The sequence below is a fragment of the Vidua chalybeata genome, chromosome 1 (genome assembly GCF_026979565.1).
Source record: "Vidua chalybeata isolate OUT-0048 chromosome 1, bVidCha1 merged haplotype, whole genome shotgun sequence".
NCBI classification, from domain to species: Eukaryota; Metazoa; Chordata; class Aves; order Passeriformes; family Viduidae; genus Vidua; species Vidua chalybeata.
The window spans coordinates 39,343,565-39,364,323 of record NC_071530.1 but is presented as its reverse complement, the minus strand read 5'-3'; the positions used below and the strand labels follow the sequence as shown (position 1 = coordinate 39,364,323).

At 41.8% G+C, this 20,759-nt stretch overlaps 1 protein-coding gene across 5 annotated transcripts in view; it reads right to left on the bottom strand.

The window, feature by feature from the left end:
* LRRC3B (leucine rich repeat containing 3B) overlaps positions 1-18,663 on the bottom strand; it is a 44,108-nt gene extending 25,445 nt beyond the window's left edge. The window contains exons 1-2 of one of the 5 annotated variants that reach the window (XM_053949918.1): positions 18,501-18,663; positions 9,142-9,232 (exon numbers count right to left, since the gene is read on the bottom strand). The gene's annotated coding sequence lies outside the window, so the exon portion shown is untranslated. Of the gene's footprint in view, positions 1-1,333; positions 1,404-8,212; positions 8,230-9,141; positions 9,233-17,755; positions 17,905-18,500 lie in introns of those variants that run through there. The other 4 variants (XM_053949909.1, XM_053949922.1, XM_053949941.1 and 1 more) reach the window with 4 other exon arrangements.
* Between the last annotated feature and the right edge of the window lie 2,096 nt (positions 18,664-20,759).

Below are 20,759 nucleotides of genomic sequence, written 5' to 3'. Positions count from 1 at the left end.
ACAGCAATTCCCAAATATCACACTAGCCCTATTAATCTTCAGATGTTTTGCTCTCCTCCTCAACTCTTCTGCTCTGTCTCCACTTAACTAGCCACAGCACCTGTACTGAGCTACAGCCACAGCTGCTTCTCCTTCCCTGCTCCAAGGCAGCACCAAGGATCACTGTGGGTGCAATACACAGCAGGAGGATTTGCCCCCCAGTCCTTCACCTGCACCTGTACCTGAGCATTGCATCCCATTAATTTCCCTTTAGTTACTTCATACTACAGAGATCATATCTACCACCTCCAGGGAGCCTTATCCACATCCAGTGCATGACTGCCTGAGCTAGTTCAGCCTTCACTGAGAGAAAGAAAAGAGAGTGTGAAGAAGGAGAGCCTGGGAATAAGGCCTTCAGCTCATCTCCTCAGGAAAACTTCCCCACACAGTGACTCTGCTGGCTCAGGTGCGCCATTCACAAGTTTAAATTGTGGTGCTTCTCTTCCCAGTAACACTTCAGCCCAGCCATGCTGCAACATCCTGTGCACTGACTGCATTATCGGGGCACGGTTAACACGCTCCAAGTGTCTGGCTGAGAAGGGTGAGGACCTCATCAAGGACAGTTATACCAAAAATGTATTAAAAGGATGAGTGCTCAAAACAGGGCAGTGTTTTGGGCATTTAAAAATGTCCAACATATACTAGCATGTCCCAGAGATGGAATACTACTAAATTTTTATATTGATACTTCCAAACACATGAGTCAACAGCTTAATAGGATAATTTTGAAGACTATAAAGACTACATCCCTTCTTCTCCAATCTGGACCTACTTCTTCACTTATTAATTTTTTAAGGAAGCTCAGCTTCCATCTCTATTTCATGGCTTCTAATTAGCTTATTTCTCATTTTAAGTATTTACAGCTTGGGAGTTGAAAAAGCAATGGGATAAGTGACGAGCAGAAGGAACAAAAACTGGCTATACAGGATAACCACTCCAGGAGCTGGACCGCCTAACCTGCAGGCAGGATGGAAAGCAGCTGGGGAATGTCTCCTTCCTGTTCATGAAAACACAAGGGGCTGTGACTTCCCACCAGACTGCGGCTGCATCACACCTACCACGCAGTGACTCAGAGCACCCCTGCCACACACACAATTAAGTTCTGTCAAGCCACCACTGACCACCTCTAGTGCATAGCACATGGCACGCTTTAATTTAGCATTAGCAAAATACCAACAGCCCCTGGAGAGACTTGGATTTAATTCTGCTTCAAAAATATGTTCACTGTACTAGAAGCAAAGTAGCACCAATGAATAATAATTACTAACTGTCAGCTCTTTGAATATTTTTATACCTATACTGAAAGTCTTGGAAAGGATGGCTCCTCTTTCCCAACATGAATGGCAGAAACAGTATTTTTCTGACATGGAAGACCTCATCAGATTGCAGATGTTAATTCCACATTTCCCTTCTAAACAGTCCAGATCCTGAAAGCAGAAGAAACAAAAATACAGTATGTAAAACTGCAGCGCAAATGTTTTCAGCAGCCCAGCAAAATACTCTTGCACACATTTTTGTGAGTTAAGAAACAGATCTGCTGTGAGGCACAGCATGTATTTCACGACAACAGTACAGACTCATGTTTCTGCTTCCTGGGAAGTCATTGCTATGTAAAAGGATCTGACTGGCTTCACAGATCAAGGTAAAATTTACTGTCCTGAAACAGACTGAAAATGGAAAACAGGTGTTAGTGTAGCAGCTGAAACACACAGAGCTATCAGACGGGGCTGAGGAGCAGGATACATCAACACCAATTTATACAATTTAAATACCACAGGCGATGCTTTTCTTCTCCACCTGACAACTTCACTTTTTGCTTTCCATTTTCCTTGCTTTTTAGCCTTTTGGAAACCTCACTGACAAGGGAGAAGATGTCACATTTCCCCTGGAACAAAATTGGCTTATGACACATTGTATAATTCCAAAAATACATCATGCATTAATTTGACATACTCCTGTCATCAAGACCTTAATTTCTAATATCTTCTTTTCCAGATACTATTGGAAAATTTATCTGCCTCAGCTACTTGTAACACTTTAGGAGGCAAAGTGTCTTCTTGCTTATCCCAAAGTCCTTCACCTGAAAGATTCACAAATCTCCAGGGAAGGTCTGTTTGAATCTCTTCTTGAACATACAATGTTCTCACCCTAACGAGAGCTGCTTTTCTCAGTCAACACTTTGTATTTTAATTCCTATTATTTCCTTCACTAATTTCCCCCCTCTGCTTCTGTGCATTAATTTTCCCCCCTATTTTTTGCTCCTATCAACTCTTTCCTTTCACTTTGTTTTGTGCTCCAGACCTGTGTGTCCCTCTTTACCACCAGACTACCATGCATGCTGCAGGTTATCTTGAATTCTGCAGAGGAGTACAGTCATGATTTCTGTGCAATACCCTACAAGCTTAGGAGTGTGTCTGGCAATTGTTCAAACTGTTCAGGTGGAACCCTAAAGTTTAAAGTGGGACATTTAAGTGGGACATTTTCTGTAAAATAGATGTGCTTCTGCTACATAAACTTTATGCCCTCCTACCTTCTCTAGAATTACAGTTGCTTCACTCTTGATTGTAAAAAGGCAGGAACAGAGAGATATAGGATATATACACATGCTGAAATGCTTTATTCTGTCTTCTGATGGACAAATAACTGTAGACTGTGAGTTAGAAAACTGAAAGAGATCTACCTCTCACAATTTTGCGACCTTTCTGGTCAGGAGTTATTCAGCAGCTCAGGTATGTTGCCATTCCATCTTCACAACAGACCTCACCTGGCTAAATACTACATAGCTCTTGCCGATAGCAAAATAGTTATATGCACACACAAATCAGATTATGTAGTGCTATGTATTTTTCACAGAATGTCCAAAAGTCCCATTCCCTGTTTTCAGAGTTTGATGGTAAACAACACGAGTGGGATCCAAAAACCAGAGATCCACTCCAAACTGTAAACTGATGCTGCTGACATCAAACTTGTCTCTCTAAATCAGCCCTAAATTAAAATATAAAAAGGACACTTCACAGAGATAATAAATACTGGTAACTATTTTCCACAGCCTTCAATACACACTCATTTGCACTTGTGAAAGACAATTACAAAACCTTACTCTGACTTCATGCATCACCAAACCAAAACAGTAAATGTGATGTACCCACATACTCCCATTGTTCTGCTCTCTGTGACTGCAGAGAGTCTGGGAAAAACACAAACCAATATTCATAATTTAAAGAGTTCCTTTCTGTGTCCTATCCCACTGTTTTTTGTTTAATTGCTTCATGGTCTCACCATCAAAAATCAGAGTACCATTTACTGTCACAAAGCTGTCCTGGACATAAAGGGAAAGTGAAGTTCTTATTTTTGAATCAAATTCCTTAGAAAGGAGCATTCCTCAAGCAAAAGCAGCCTGGCTGGGCTGTGTAAGAGGTAGGAGGCAAGGGATAACAATATTTTTGGATGCAAGTTTAGGCAAGAAAAAGCAAAGACAGATGCTGTTAGCTGCAGAGGACACCTGAGAAGTCGCTCCACAGCACTCGATACATGAGCCAAGGCTGATCTTACTTTTCCTTCCCACATACCTGGGCAAGCAGCCCAGCTAAATGCACACAGCACCAGCAAGGAGACTGTGCTCTGAATGTGCTCTTTACACCACATATGTTAGCCAATTTGACCAAAAACACCCATCAATTCCACCCAGAACCAAAAAAACCAAAAACAACCAGAGCCAAAGCACCACTGTCAAGCTGGAGAAAATGACCCTGACTTGAAGAGCAGCTCTGGCAGAAGCAGAGGAGGAAAGACTGGAAGATGCCTTCTTCTGTTCAAACACACTCTTAGTCATGTCTTTGTCAGTAACTATTGTTTTTCTGCCAGGTTTGCATAATCCTTTGCACAACAAGGTATGTTTAGCACATAATCTTATAAAAATACGTTTTTTTAAAAGAAACTATTTCTGCAGCTATGAAATCTAAAAACCTTCAGATTACAGATTTTACTCTGGCCTACTTCATTACACACTTTGTGTGCAAACTTATTACAGGAAAACGTTACCTAATTAAATTTATTATGCTTTGTGGGGCTGTTTTGTTAACTTAGTTAATTAAAACTTCTCAATTTATGTAATTTATCATGGCATGGCCATTGTTAATGAAGCTCACAAAAGATACTGTTGGATAAATTAATGCAAAGGAGATGAAGCAGAGCAGAATGAAGGATTATGTTCTCAGATTTGCGAAGCAAAGAAGCCTGAAATAAATGGAAGTTGTGAGTGTTTGGAGCAGACAGTGCATTTATTGTAATTATTTCAGGCTGCATGCTGATTGGAAAAGATTAACATAAATAGGATCTGCTATTGCAGATGTTTCTATTCTTGCTAGGAAATCCCTTGAATACAGTAAGCACAGAATAAAAATGTGAAGATGCTGTACTACAGAATTGTAACTTTTTTTCTATTATTTTTTTCTGTTCTGGACACACCAGAAGAAATATAAATAAAGCTGTTAATCCTTCAAGACTTGAAGGAAAAACATCACTTTTCTCTGCTAACATGATAAAACATCCAGATGTCATCTGACTGCCCAGCAATGAACACTTTGCACATTCCCTCCTCCCTTCCAGAAGTGCCCTTAAACTGCATGGCACCCAAGTCACCTCTGGAGGCTACATGGCCTGCAGCTACAACCATAGTCAGTGAAATAAAATCCACAGTAATTAACAGCATTTAAGATCCTTGTTCCTCTGTTCACAGCAGCAAATTGGATACATAAATAATTCACCCGTCATTCTGGTATTTCCGAACTTCCTTTCTGTATTAACCAATGGCAAAATTTCCATTCAGTCTGAAAGAAAAATATGCAGAACTCTTCTTTTTGAAAATTTTCCAAAATTTAAAAGTAGATAAAAATACCCAATGACAGTCCTGGATTTGTGTATAATACCTGTCACCGTATCTTGTGCTTACCTTCCTCACATCTAATAATTTGTTTCTTTGTTTCCTAAGGGTCCCAAGACACAGAAAGCAAGAACTAAAGTAAATGACTCAGGGCAGGGCTTTTTTGACTGCAACTTCAATCTGCTCAGATCACTGCAACACTTTTAAAAGGACGTATTATACAACTATTCAAGCTCTTTGGTTATTTGTGGATCAGCTGCATGAAGTATCCTCCACAATGGCAAAGATCAGCATGAGTCAAAAATGCTGTGTCAGTACAGTATCTGCCTCAACATTATTTCCTGTGGTTCTGCAATAAACTTGAAACAAAAGGATCATATGGGCCCATCCACACACCAATGTACATCTCCTTTACACTCTGTTTCACAGTCAGAGGGCACTCAGCTACACCACCACAGACCAGTACCCAGACCTTCCCCAGAGCCTGAAGACCAAAGGGGTTCCTCAGACTTGTGCTTCCTCCATACTGGATGAGGCTAGGAACGTGTCAGACCTAAACACAGTTTTCTTGGCCCAGAAGAAACATGCTCTGCTGCCTGGAACTCACTCTTGTGCAAGGTCAGGGTCCACCAAGATACCCTGGGGTGTTGGGCACCACTGCTGCCAACCCTGCTAGCAGATAGCCCTGGTTCTTTCCCAAAGGAGATCAGGCTGTTGAGGAGGATGGTTGCATGGTGACCAATGGCTTGAACGCTGCCAGGAACCAGAACCCACTGAGCACGTTTTTCCTGCAGCTCAGACACTGCCGTGGTGCCCAGCTATGACAATTTCAGTGACAAGCTCCACTGACAGCATGGCACATCTCATACTCCAAATCCGTCCCTCTTTTTCAATGTTATGAAACAGTATCATCGACTGCAGCTCAGGTGCAGCTTTAAAGTAAAATGTACTAGAACAAAAACAACAGCCCTGTCTAACATTTACAGAGTGACTTTCAGTGGAGTGGATCTCATGGGATTTCTTAAGCCTTTCCAAGCCAACTGTATAATGCCATAGGTTTTCACAAGTGTAGCTAAGGGCAGAGTTTGGGTGTCCATACATATGATTTCTTCGATTCACTGCCAGCTGGAAGGGATCAAACACTGACAGAACACAGAAGCATATCTATGTAACCACACTGCAGAGGAATGAAAGCATGGCCAGCGGCAGAGAGAATTCACCACAACTGCTGGGCTTTGAAAAAGGGGGGATGGGGGGGGGGAAATTGCTGCTTCAGCACAGTAGGGTGGCAACAGAAATTCTACCCTATTTGCAGGGGGAAGCGAGGGATTCATGGGCACAATTACATATTCTGCAAATCGCCTCCAAAGGAATGCCTTTGAATGACTGAAGTGAGATCCAAATCTCCCCAGACTAACTACCTAACAGGGCTCAGCAGGAATGAAATGCATTGTATGACTGTCACTTCTATCATTTTGAGCAGAATCTTGTTTTAGTAGTCTGTAGGATGACAGGGGTAGATATGAATTCAATACATAATACTAAAGTCCCAGAAACAGTTATTTCAAGTATTTCTATATTGCAAGTTAGGAACAATACCTCACTTCCCACCTGGAAATATCTGTGTTCAAATCAGTACATATAACATCCATTCTCAAGGTGTTTTCATTATGATTTTGCCTAAGTCTGTAAAAAATTGAGACAGCATGCACGTTATGGACATAAATCTATTATGCCTTACACCCACATAAATCAAAGCAATTCCACCAAGCTCAGACACAGGTTAACCTGAAATCTTTAAATATGAGTGATTTGCAAGCAAAAAAAAGAAAAATGAATCCACAATACTGATGTTTCCAAACTAAATACCAATCAAACCACAACCTCTGTACAACCCCCGTCTCAGCTCTGAACCTAAGCACATTCCCATGGTCTCCTCTTTGCAAAAAAATCCAGCTTCTCCCCCAGCAGACCCAGCCACCAGCTCCAGCAAGGGTACAGGAAGGCCAGCTCCAGGCACCTGCACTGAAAGACTTTTGCTGCCCTGTTTCATGCAACCCTTAGCCCACATAAAGGGTCAAGTTGGTGCCTTGGAAGAGTCCTGCATAGATGACACCTCAAAGAGAGGGTAGACAGCTTTTTCTGAGAGCAGCAGCAGTGAAAAGGGAAGACAGCAGGATAAAAAGAAAGCTCTAGAAAGTTTAAGGACTTTTAAGGACTTTAAGATTCTCATTAGTATCAAAATACTTTCAAGGAAAATTACACAAAATTTACTTTTTGTAAACTTGCTACAGGTCTGTTATAATAAAACATCTTTCCCCTCTTCATTGGGAAACACAGAGAATTTTTACTTAAGTATTTTGAAGACTCTTCTGTCACCTAAGAACACTTGACCTTCTTATTTAGAAGGACCACTTTCCCCTGAGATAAGAAAAGAACTATTCATCTCCCATTTCAGACCTCCTAAACCTCTTCTAGGAATTCTTTTCTTTGTTGTACCAACATCTTTCCTGGACTTTGTTCTTTAAACATCACTTTGGTTCAGAGGAAAACTAGAATAAAGTTTTAAAAGTACTGGGGAAGCAAAACAAAACAAAGGAGAAATGCCTGGCAAGTTAGAAAATATTGCAAACCCATATTCAAAAGCCACATGAGGACTCCCTTCCACCCAGTGCTGAGAACACTGAAATCTCATCTATCCATTTCACCCCTACACCATGGCACTTAGTAAGGAAAAAGAATTGAGCCCTTTTGTTCGGTAAGGCTTTGGAATAGCCTTCCTGAGCCCTCAATGACAACCTTGAAGGCCCCACGTAAACAACAGCAATTAAAAATACCGTCTACTTACACTGACAATATTCATGTTAACAGTCAAACTGGTGTTTTGAAGTGCAGTAAGCATAACTGAAAAACTTGCCATCATTCCTTTTTCACCCTGGACCAGCCACCTAACCTATAAAGAAACTCCACTTTTGTAGAAAAGCTCAGCACTTGAACAAACTTTTAAGGGATGCCCATCGCTGCTGACGGCTGTGAGCCCAGAGACTGAGCTCCTGTCTGAGATGCCTCCCTGGATGCATTAGGAGCTCTGTGACTTTGCCTTTGCACCAGGGCTCACGTCTCAGCCTTGAAAAATCCTCATGACCTGTGCATGTCCAAAACACTTGTTTTCCCAGGGCCCAGCAAAATGCCTCCATTGGGGCTGCCAAGAAAGCAGTTGTAGGCTTAGCAAGGACATGCTGTAGTGTTAGTGGTGTGTTTTATCTTTTGCCTCTCACCAGAAGTACAAACCTTAAAGGAAACGTTTCTGCAGGTGCTGATTACTCTGCCTTTCATCTCTTCAGATGAGCCTTCTTACAGGGGTATTTTATCTGGTACATCCCTGCCAGCTCTTTATAGACATCACTTCCCTCTCATTCCAGTTTCCCTAAATCCTGACATGCAAAGTGAAGCTGAAGAACACCAACCCCGTCACATCTGATGAATTAGTAATGACAGCGGCCGGTGCTTTTGCTTAGTCTGTTTGGGTGTTTTTTTCCTGTAGGGGCAAAGAAATCAAGTTCACCCTTCAAATGAGCCAAGGGTCAAATCCCTAATGAAAAATTAAAGGCTTTCACCATTATGGGGAGCTACAGCACAGCCCAGTGTTTTCTTTGCTTGTTGCCACAACCATTGAATGGCAATGTTCTCCTTATGGCATGTGAGGAATACAGCGTTTCTCTCTAACCATAAGGGGCACAGGCAACGGCACAGAAAACAGGTTTCAGAAGGTTTACACTGATGCGCTTTTTCTCTTTTCCCATTCTGGTGTGAAAATGTTGAAAAGTAAATGTTGTGAAAATGTAATTATTTATATTGTATTTGTTTTGTAAGTAAAGATACAGATCACTTGCTTTTAATTTTCTTTTTCCAAGTTCATCCTTTATTTAGTAGGAACTATAACAATTAATTTGAAAAAGTAATATATGCAAGACTAATGAAGTTCAAGTGCAAAATATTTTTAGAGGCAGCTTAGGTACAACTATTAAGTTGTCAAATAAAACCATCTAGTCTAAGTTATACCAGAAAAGGGTCAAAGTTTATGGCTAATTTCTCAGATTGAAACTCTTTTCAGGAGCAACACTTCCATGCCAAATGCTGCTAGGTAATTCCAAGAACACTCAGGTGTATTAAGTAAAAACAGTGAATCTGAGTAATATCAATGTTAGCAAGAAGCTCACCTCTCACCGATCTCCAATTTTCACTACCACAAACTTTCCACCTCTGCAGTCAGGCTACCTCCGCATCAACTGACCACAACAAGCTCAGTATCTGTAATTAAAAACAAACATGGTTGGGTTTTTTTTCCTAGATGGGAATACTGAAGTGCACTTCCCCGATAGCTGATCCTTAAAAACTCAATCTTTCTCTGTCAGCTGTGGTATTTAAAGTCACTAAAATGTTACTCTGTTAGTGCCCTTTACCTGCAAGTGGCTGGTCCAAAATGCAGAAATAATGTCAGAAGGGCTGAGACCAAATGCTTTTAAAGTCACATGAGCGCCTCATACACAAATCACATCTACATTTAGAAAAATGTAGAAAATTAAATTCTACTTCAATAACGATATTTATTAAATTCAACGCTCAAACCCCTAGCCTTATATACTTTTAGAAGAAACGCAATAATATACCTTTAAAAAATAATTTGAGGAAACTGTGGCTGCATAGGAAATGGAGGAGGCTACTTGGAACAGCCAAGTGAATGGAAAAATACATGAGGCCACAGAATCAGCCCCTAGCCCACCAATGCTTTACAGTAATGAAGAACTGCTATGCAAGCCTGGTAATATTTGAGGCTCCATTTGCAAATGCCCAAGCATTTACTTGGTATTCAAAGCTGCACTCCACAGCTTCAAGAATCAGAATTTAAAACTAGCAGTCTTAGCTCACTGATAAAATATTGCTTCAGTGAAACAACACACACTAACTCCAGTCAACAAGACTCCTTTTGGGACCTGCTCTGCAATCCCACAGCAAGGGGAAAATAAAGGACCTGTGCAACCTCACTCACCTTATGTTTTTCTAATTATTTCCCAGTTAATTCAAATGTCCATAAGCTTTTAAAATCCATTTACTTATCATCAAAGCATTGCCTGCTAAGTCATGCATGCCACAGTGAAAAAAAATACTAAGATGACAGTGCATGGAGCTGACACTGCATAGAGATTGTTTCTCTCAGGGAAGTTCTTTGGAAAATAGGGTGTGTAGAAGTATGCTTGTGGTGATACAGTCACGTAAAGTCCAAATTGGAGCGGTACTTTTATACAAACTAATCCTGAAAGTAATGTAAAACATATTCTATTGCATCTGACCTATGGACAGATTTCACCTCAAGAAAGATCCCTTGCATGACAGCTTTTTACATGGAAAAAATAAATACACATCCATGAGCTGAAATCAGTGACAAAGGTGTAATAGCAAATATCCCTTATGGCAAGCTTGTGAGAAAGCGCTGTTCTCAGAAAACAAAGCCTGAATACAAGAGGGTACATCAATTATTGCTGCACAAACCAGATTGAAAAAACAGCACACAGCTGATATGTCCATAGTTGTTCACACAGCATAACAATGGGAAGGGCTGAGATGGCACTAGACAGTACAACAGCATGCATTTCAATTTTTAACAGATTCATGCATTTTTTTTCCTTTTTGCCCACAACCAAGGGAAGTTGCAATGCTACTGACACTGCACGGTTGACAGTTGTTTTTCAATGTGTTAAAAAAAGTCTACTATAATTAAGTAATTGGTTGGCCTCTGTCCATTTCATTCCACACTGCTGCCTTGCCTCACACTTGTTTAAATAGAGAAAAAATTGTTGAAAACGAGGCAGATAATGGGAAAAAAACAGCTCATTAAGCTTGACTTCTTCAAATTAGGTGGTATTTGTACAGATGGAGCACCTGCCATGACTGGCAAGAAGAACAGTCCTGTCGCTTTGCAAGAAGTATTTTTGGATCGAAAGTTATTGAAATACCATTTGTATCCACCAGGATTGTTTCCTGAGCCAAAGATTTAGGATTCTTGCATGTCTAAATTCTGTCAAGTCCTACTCTAGCAAAATAAGTATTTATAGAATCACAGAATCATTTAGGTTAGAAAAGATCTTTGAGTCCAACTGTTAACTCAGCACTGCCAAGTCCACCACTAAACCATGTCCCTAAGTGCCTTATCTATACATCTTCCAAACACCTACAAGGATGGTGACTCAAACACCTGTTCCAATGCTTGATAACCCTTTCTGTCAAGAAATTATTCCTAACACCACTATGCATCAGAGATGTCAATAAGTATACCAAGTAATTGATGAAAGTGATGAGCAGAATACAGATTAAATATTTTCTGTCAAAGGGCAAAACCTGTGAAAGACTCTGGAAAGAGAAAATGACCAAGACATTTTCTGAACAGAAATTATTAACCTTTCAGTGACAACAGTCTTGCTTATAATCAAGAAGGGATCACAAATCCGGTGTATAGGGACATGACATGTCAGCTCTGCAGCCTCAAAACATATAGGAAAAGAAAGGATTACTTGGATTGCATGCTGTCATCCATGTGCTGCTTTTCAGTCAAAGCTGAGATGTTCTTATTCTATTTGAATGTGTGCTTTGGTCATATGCAGTGTGTTAGAAGTGACAACTAAAGGTCTGAGAAATACTGTGATCTGAAGTTTAAGGAGTTATTTCACTGCAAGTTAGATGAGCCTAGAAACCAAAACTCCCCACTTGTATGTCATTTTATAACATGATATAGACCATTCCTTTGAAAAAGGTTTCAGTTTGAAATCTCTCAGCTTTGAAAAAGAGATGTCCTCGCAGCAGCAGAGTAAAAATTGGTACTCCCATCTGAAAAACAGGACCAGGAAAACCCAGAGAACAACAAAACTGAAAATGAGGACTTAGAAGCAGATCTCCTCTGATACAAGCCTTCCCTTTTAGTGCTTGTGCAAACTGGGGCTGACACACATTCATAAACCATAATACTCTATTACAAACTTTGTTAAAAATAGACTGTTTAAAAGTCACCAATTCTCATCTCAATGAGTTGGTGTCAACAAAGCTGAAAACAAGGGCAAAAAGGATGCTTAGAAACACAATCATACTATTTGAAGGTTGCAATGGCAGAATTAGCCTGTTAACTTCATTTTAGGAGAAAAGAACTAAGGGTCACTCTTTTGACATTTATAACAATAATTACATTTAATAAAATGTAAGAATCAAGATAAATTTTAAAGACCATTTGCAGTACATCTAGGGGAAAAAATCCAACAAAACCAAACCCAGCTCTAGCAAGAATTTACTATAAAGACTGACCCTTGCATTTTTCAACTGTCAGTCTTGCGAACAGTCAGTCTCCTGCTGTTGAGGACCTCCCCTCTTCTACAACTCCTATTGATTCCACAATTTTTCTTCCTGGCAAATGCCGTTTTTTAGCATAGATGGAGCAAAGTATAAAAGAACATAAACATTTCCAAATAAGTCTTCCACATAAAAAAAAAAAAAAAAACCATTACAGAAGTATTTTTATAAGTGTAAGAAAAGGCTTTCCGGGGGTTTTTCTTTTTCTTTTTTTAAGAAAAGAGTGTATAGAAAACAATATACAAACACTGCTATGTAAAGAATTAAAAATAATTGAAATGGAAGTCTAAAGAGATTGTGCCTATTTTCATTTCTAAACATAGAACAGAAACAGGGTAAAAAGTCAAGAATTAAAACATCAGTAACATAAATTTATTTTGGTTTTAATGCTGATAAGATGAACTTTCATCAATAATATACATAACCACCATTGCTTGCTTAATCATATATGACCTAACAAGCAATTTCATACAAAATTTTTGTTGCAGTTCCTCTTTAAAGAGGAAGAAATATTTGTCTCTGCTTTTAAAGGTGAGGGAGTACTAGCAGGAACTCAACGCTGTTGACCCAGTGCTTTTCCTTTTCTTTTAATTGCAATGCCTTTACAATGGCAAGCACCATGGGTTTATTTTCACGTCCAAAGGCTTCACCTTTTGCTGCAAATTATTCACAAGTACATAAAAATATATACTTTGTAAGCACTACAAGAATATTCTGCATGAAGCAAATTCCGCCAAAACAATACACATTTGTAATCTACATAAAGGAAACAGCCTTCACATACTTTTCATGTGTCCCACTAACTCCCAATGCAAACATTTGTAATGAAATGCTGAATACTTATGATCTTTACATACAATGTATCTTTAATGAGTACAGTTGCAAAAGTGTGTAAGCCAATTTTGGTGAACTGCAAAAAATACTCCATTTAAAACCAATGCTACTGTTTGGTGGAGGAAGCAACTTTGATAGAAGTAAATGATAGCACCATTACAACTAACAACATCCACAAAGTGAGCCTCTTCAGAGAGCCCGACACCTAAGACATGCCATCTTTAAAAGCACATGCCCTATTAACTGAGGTTGTGCATCCAGAGGATGAAGTGGGAACATGAAGTGACTCCTCCAGGAGGACACTGTGTGCCAAATTTCCACAATTTGAGTAAAATACTGGCTGTTATGCAAACACCACAATATAGAGGTAATATTTTCCAACTGAAAACTCCACAGAAATCTTAAGTCCATCCCCTGACCCTTTGGTCCCTTCCTGTCCACCTTCTACTTTCTTTATGCATTGTTTCCCTTTCCTAACCCTTTAAAATTCTGTTCATCTCTTCTTCTACTGTCACTTGAGAACCGGACTTCTCATTTATTGTTCCTTAAATAATTAAATAGTCCATGTGCTTTCCTGCTTTCAGGCCAGAGTAGCATCCCATTTATGTATCGTCACTCACTTCTATCACTTTTCATTTTTTCTTATTAGCATGTCTTTATAGTACTATTTGGCAAGCAGACGTTAACTTTTTTCTTCTTCTCTAAAGTTAGCAGCTTTATGAAAGTACTATTAATGAAGTGCCAAATTAATTTAAAACACACACACTAGCTAGCTGAAAAGCAGAGGTAAACCTTAATCAAGTATGTCAAGATCTGTAGTGGTAATTTTCATCTCTGTTTAAGTAAAAAGTCCAATTATCCAGATCAATGTATCACTGAAAAGGCTTTTTTCCAGTCCCATTTCCTCAAGAGGCATTTTTTATCTCCTTTCTGTCAGTGGAGCTGAGATACAAAATGCCAAATTCAATTCTTCAGCAAGGCTAGATTCTAGTCTCACTGAAATCAACCAACACATCTTTTCTGAAGGCCCATGGCAGGGCCATGACAAATGCGTGGCACAGCACAGATCTGAGCCAGAGGGCTATGGTACAGCCCAGATCACCTCAACTTCAAGAGTCAAACTACTCAGACCAGCCACTACTTTCTCCCTCTTGTCATCTACTTCTCCCTTGTTTTGAGGGCATTGGTCCTTCTTCATCTGTTCCCATTTGTCTACCTCTCTTTTTTTCATCACTACAAAAGTTCATACCCTCCAGAGAAAGAAATACCATTTAAATTCAGCAACCGTTGCCTTTTCCTTGCTGATGGAAAACAGAACTCAGGAGCAGGGATGATCCTATGAAAAGGACTTCCCCACGTCCATTGTGGAAGTCAGTCAGAAATAAAACCATTTTTTAAAAAATATCTGCTTGGTGAAGGTAGTCAGTGTACCTTCATATACTTAAATATCCAGAGAGAGGAATAAAAGGTACTTTGGTAACAGTAAGCATTGCATTTGTGTTTCCAAGTTCAACCTAAGCGTGTAAAGCAAAGCCAGCACTGGATACAGGTGCTGATGGGCATAAGCAGTGCAGGTCATCAGCAGCAAGTACAGACACAGACACCAGTCACCCTCAGAAATCTCCATGAAGCAGGATCATGCATCTTTAAGCACTATGAACTAATGAGATCCTCCTCCACAGTGAGTTCCACAGCAATTGTTTATCTGATGCTCTGATGAAGCAGTAAAATGATGAGTAAAACCAATACCACATCACACTCTTTTTCCCTCTGGGATGTACCCACAAGTCTGCTGTACATCCAGACTAACAAACCACGCCAGAATGACAGAAACACAGACAATAGTTATGAAAAGAGCTAGACTGAAACCAGTAGCAGAGATTAAATTCACCAAAACATCTCTAAATTTGATGCTACTGCACCCACGGCACATTGGATTTAAGAGCAGAAGTTATACCTTCTTCATCCATGTATTCACGGGCTGTAATCTCTTTAAAAATACTTATTGAAGGTTCTGAGAAATTCCTAAATCATTTCTGCTTGTACTTTCAGTAGACATACTGGCATTTGATTCATACAAGTACTGAAGTACCCTGTCAAAATTGTACTTTCTGGAGGTTACTTTTAGTAAATAAAATATCAACTTAAAAATGCTTGGCCAAACAAGCCAAGGTAAATGCTACATATTCTATGAACTCAAATAATTTATTCTTGGCTCAAAATACCATCATTTTGAAATAAGGTTCTGTTTAACATTATTATAAGTTTCTAAATTGCTTTACAAGAGTTTTCTCTAAGCTTATGAACAAAGCTTACTGAATGAGGCAAAATTAGGGGCATTATTTTGCTAGCCACAGAACACTAATTTAATTTGCATTCTCTAATGAGTGCTGATTCAAAGACCAGGCATGCAGATGACAACAAGGACAGTAGTTACATGCAAATCCTGTAAGTCATTACGACTGCAGTATTCCACTCTGAGAGGAACTACCTTCCTTAGCTCATCTTCTGATTAACTGAAGTGGTAACGAGAAATATTTCTACCCATACTCCTTCTTCTTTAAATCATCCATTTCATTAAAAAGTTTAAAATCTTCCTGCCAGTGAGCCATGTATCCCTTGTGCTACTCACATAAATATTCCTAGTGAAGTGACAGGAAATATCCTTAAAAACAAGACTTAGAAGCACCTTATTATTTAACTGAATATCTAAAGGTGCTTTTGAAATGAAGCAATACATTTTCACTGGCTTTAGACACTTGAGTTAGCACCTCTGAATACAGCTGAATTTTATAAATTCCAGTTCTCCTGCTGGAAGAATGCATATAATGCACTTGCTCTGTTACCTAATGCTGTTTCAGGGTGAGCACAAAGAATTTCCTACCTCCCAAAAGACTTGAAATATGGATCCATAAAGCACATGGAAAAGACAAATCACACCTGTACCCTTAAGTCTTGCTATTCCATTTATATGGAAAAAGCTCACATGGACTTTATTAGCTCAGGACTGGATCCAGACCACAGAATTATATGCCTATTAAATGATACTTCTCTTTCAATTAATCTCGCATTTGACGGAAAACACATTGATTCTTGATAGCTGCAGGTACAATCCTCATTTACTCAGGCCCTGATCTCCAAGACACTCAGCAGCTTCAACCCGCCCTAAGGCAACTAAGGCAAACTACAATCACACAGGAGCTCGTTTTGGTTGGACTGAAGTCAGCGCACATTTTACAGCAAACCTCAGGGGAAGGCAAGATCAGGGTTCAGTGACCCAGCCAGCAATAGCTGAATAAATGCAAGAGATTTGGACTTAACCTCACATTCTTCTCTTGCCAAAGTCCAAATCATCTCATTAGCGACAATGGACACAACCCTACATGGTGCTGCGTGCTGGAACTCTCTGACCATGGGCCTGATCCTACTATCTTGAGCCATCAGAATATTACCGGTAGAAGTAATCCCACAGAAATCCAGGCAACTTGCACAAGTAAGGGGTGCCGCAATCACAGTTATAATTAATTCTGAGCAATTTTACTATTTAGAAACTAAACTAGAAAATTAGACTCTGAATATAGCAAAGGTTTTGCAAATTTAGTTCATGCTACAGCTTATTTCCTTTCCCTTTAAACCAAACTAGAAGCTTATACGTTTAAATTAAATTTAATTACTAAGAATAATATCAATAGGTAAGACATTAGAACACTGTGGTGCTCTGTATCAAAGCCTTCAAGCTACTGCTTTCAGTAGGGCGTGATGCACACCTTCCAATTAAAACCTACAAATTATTAGGTTACCATAGAAAGAAATTTTTGACAGGTCTTTTCAACATTCAGAAAAGGCTATCCCAGCCAGAGTTTTCAGCTTGAAAAAGAGTTGTTTTCCTTTCCTTACCAAATCTGTAACATTTTGTCATGGCTATTATATTTTAATTAATTCCAATAATCTCAAAAGCTTTCGCTTATTCTGTCATTTTCATATCTATGTAAATAACTCTAGGATTACCTCTTTGAGGAGAGCAGTAAATGCTGTTTGCCTGGTTCTCATTCTGACTCTTGAGGTGGTTGGTCTATTTATGCTTTTCAAGTTGTTCAGCTATTTTCATTCAGTAATTACACCATTTCTGCTGTCTAGAGACAATCAGAAAGATGGGACGATAACCTGCAGCCTGAATCACTTTGACATTTTCTAACCGATACTCTAAAATCTCCTAATTTTTAAAGGCAGAAGCAAAGACGGAAAGAAGAATTCTCGCTGGCACATCTGAGGCATTTTCCAAATTTTTGTCGAGGGAAATTCTGGACATGTAGTTTGCCAGAAAGGCGAGAGAAGAGCCCGCGGTTCCCACAGACACACAGTACCCAGTACCCGCTTGTTGCAAGAGATCGAGACAATTCTGTGCGGGCTCAGAGGTCGCGACCGTGACCCGCTCAGAGCGCCGAGTCGCACGGAGCTCCCCACGGCCGCGGGACCCCTGAACCCCCGTTCCTGTCCCGGGCCGGGGGCACCCGCACCCCGCCACGGCCCCCCGGGGCAGCTCCAGCGCCACCCGCTACGGTTCCGCCCGGTACCTCCCCGGGCAGCGGGGGCGTCGCAGCTCACCTGGGCGCAGCAGGCACCGCCGCTGTCCTGCAGCCCAGCTGCCGCCCGCCGCTGCCATTTGTTGCACGCGTTCGGAGGGAGATGCCCTCTTCCCCCCTCCCTCCGCATCGCGGCCACCGCCGCCCGAACCGTAGCAATTGGTCCTGATAGGTCTCAAAGTGGAAAAATCCTACGGCAACACACACGGCGTCTTCCCTCCCGTCCTCGCCTCCGCCGCCCCCTTTCCCCGGCAGCCCCGCTCGGCGCCCCGGCCGCCGCCCGCACGCTGAGCGGCGCGACCGACCTCCGGCAGCCCGCCCGCACTCGGCCGGGCAGGGACAGCGGCCAGGCACCCCGGGAACACGCACGGATGGGAGGGGCGCTTTATTTTCCACCCCTTTTTCTGATGTTGCTCCGGTACGGGATCGGGGGCCGCAGGTCTCAAATCCCTCGTTTGCTCCCAAACGGGAGGGTGTCAACCCCCTCCCCAGAGCCTCCGCCTCTGGATTCCTTCCCCATCTCCCGCTGCCTCGGCGGAATCCCGACCCCGTCACCCCCCGGGACTCACGGACACCGGAGGTTCGGCAGCACGGACTGGGGGAGGGGGCATCGCCGGTGGCCCTGGCCGATCGCTGCCGGGCAAGCTGGCACGGTAGCCCCTCGGAGGCAGCAGCGCTGATCGCCTTCCCCCCGCTCCCTCCCCGTCGAGTTTCCTCCCGGAGCTGCCGCCCCCCACCCAGTGCATCCGCGGGGCGCCGCAACTCACATCGCGGCGCCTGCCCGCAAAACTTCTCGGCGTGTGGCCCCGGTGGCTCCGCTCCGCTCCGCTCGGCGCAACAGGCAGCGCTGCTCACCTGGCGCGGGGCCGCCGCGCCATGGGAGCGCCGGGCGGAGCCTGCGGGCGGCGCGGCGGGGCCGGGCGCAGCCAACGCCCGCCCGCCCTGCTGCCTCCGCCGGGCGCCCGCCGGGAGGCTGTGCCTGCCGCGCCGCCGCTCCCCTGCCCCTGCGCTGCGGCTGCAGGCACGGAGGCAGGCGGGCAGGGAGGGAGGAGAGAGCGGGGCGGGGAGGGAGAGAAGGAGGAGACCTCCCTCTCGCTCCCACCACACAGCGGGGAGGTGCTGCCCGCGAGGGGTGATGCTGCCCGTCTGCCGCCCGGGGCTGACTGTGGCTCTCACCCTCCAGCTTTAGAGGCAGGGCCGGGGCCGCCCGCGCTGGACCGATGGAGAGAATAGCCCGGCCTGTCCGGAGCACCGTGGGGTGCCTTCGGAGGGTGCTTCTGCTCCCCCCAGTGCCCCAGCCAAATAGGAATAAGGTTAATTGTTTTGCTCATCGGAGTGAACAGCTGTCATTGCCAATGTATAATACTTGCTACGATAGGTGAACTTATGCTATGCTCAGCCTCACCAGCCTTTTGTGATGATCCAGTTATTCACATCCTGCTTCGGGTTTACCATGGTTCTTGCGAGGCTGACTTTATTCTCCAAGAGGTGCTTCTGTGAAATGTGCTGTGTTGCAGCAGTTGCATGGCCTGTCATAACCCAGACTTTAAGAAACATCACCAATTGGTTGCCTCTCTCACTCAAACATACTTTCTCTGTTGTGCACTTTTCTACTCTGGCTCTGCAAAGTAAGCATTCTATTCATTTCGTGCAGCAAAGAATTTTGTTGCCTGTCTCCAGTTGAGAGCACCTGGGTAGATGGGTTTTAGAAAGATCCATCTTAGCTGGTTTGCTTTAAGGTGAAAGCTGCCTGAGATGCTGCATGGAACAGAAAATGAATTGGCATTGATTTCCTCTGGGCTGGTTTTTTTGCCTCTAACTATACAAAACTGTTTTATCTCCATATCAGCCAATGTCAAAAAGAAACTTCTAGATCCAAAGGACCAGTGCTGTGGCCACAGAGAGGAGGTCTTTTGAGGGAAGGGGAGACAAAGGAAAGGCATGCAACTAATACATTGCCAAATGTCAATTTTCATCATTAAACCTCAGTCCTGTGAGTTTTTATCCAAGTAAATATTTACCTCTCTGAGTAATCTATCTGAATCATATTAGCAAGACAGTGCAGGACCAGGCCTTTGTACTACAGCAAAGCCTGCTGTTTTTTCTCCTAGGAATATTTGCAAATTGGCTCATGAACACTTATATGTATGCCTGTCATTTTAAATTCTTATTCACATAAGAGAAAATAAAAAATACAAAAAGCAACTTGATAAAAATCACTTTCATTACTTCCTTGCACAATTCTTGCACTGACTGACTCAACCCAGCTTTGAAGACACAATCAGTTAAAAAATAAAAACCTAGTACATGAGCATGCATTCCTTTTTGCAGTGTGTTTGATTGTGTCACAAAGCTGATGAAACTGACTGAAGGAGCCATGACTGCATTACCAGCCCTGTATTATTTGCAATAGGAAACAATTTTCAGGCTTTGTGAGTTTTATACTTATAGCTGAAACCAACTCAGATTCATTTTAAGGAAGTAGAAAAATATCAGTCATTGTTGATAACCCAAACCCAAAATCTAATATGCAGCATCCCTTTCTTCAACTACAGCTTGTGTTCATATGTTTTTACTGTTTGTTATATAGATATGGCAGCTGGGTGTAGTACCCAGAATGGATGCACTCGGTTGCAATACACCACATTATCAGCATTGCAAACTTCCTTGTAGTGATTTGCTGTTGTTAAATATTTTTAATGAAAAAAAAAAGAAAAAAAAAAGAAAAGAGTTAGCAGATCTGCTTTTCGTTTGGCTTGACACCTCCCCCTCAAAAAAAAACAAAAAAAAACCCCAAAAAAAACCATAAGCAAAAAAGTAGTAGTTTCCCTTTAAAATTGAACCTCTATTGTTACTTTGTGGAATGAACTGTTCCCATTGTTAAGTATCACAACAGTATAAGAGAAGACTGATCTTAGCATGCATAACTTAACTTACTGCATTAGCCATGATGTCATTCATCCTAATGATTTAAGTGCAATTGCCAAGGAAAACAGAACCTCACAAAAATATAGAAATACTTTGTT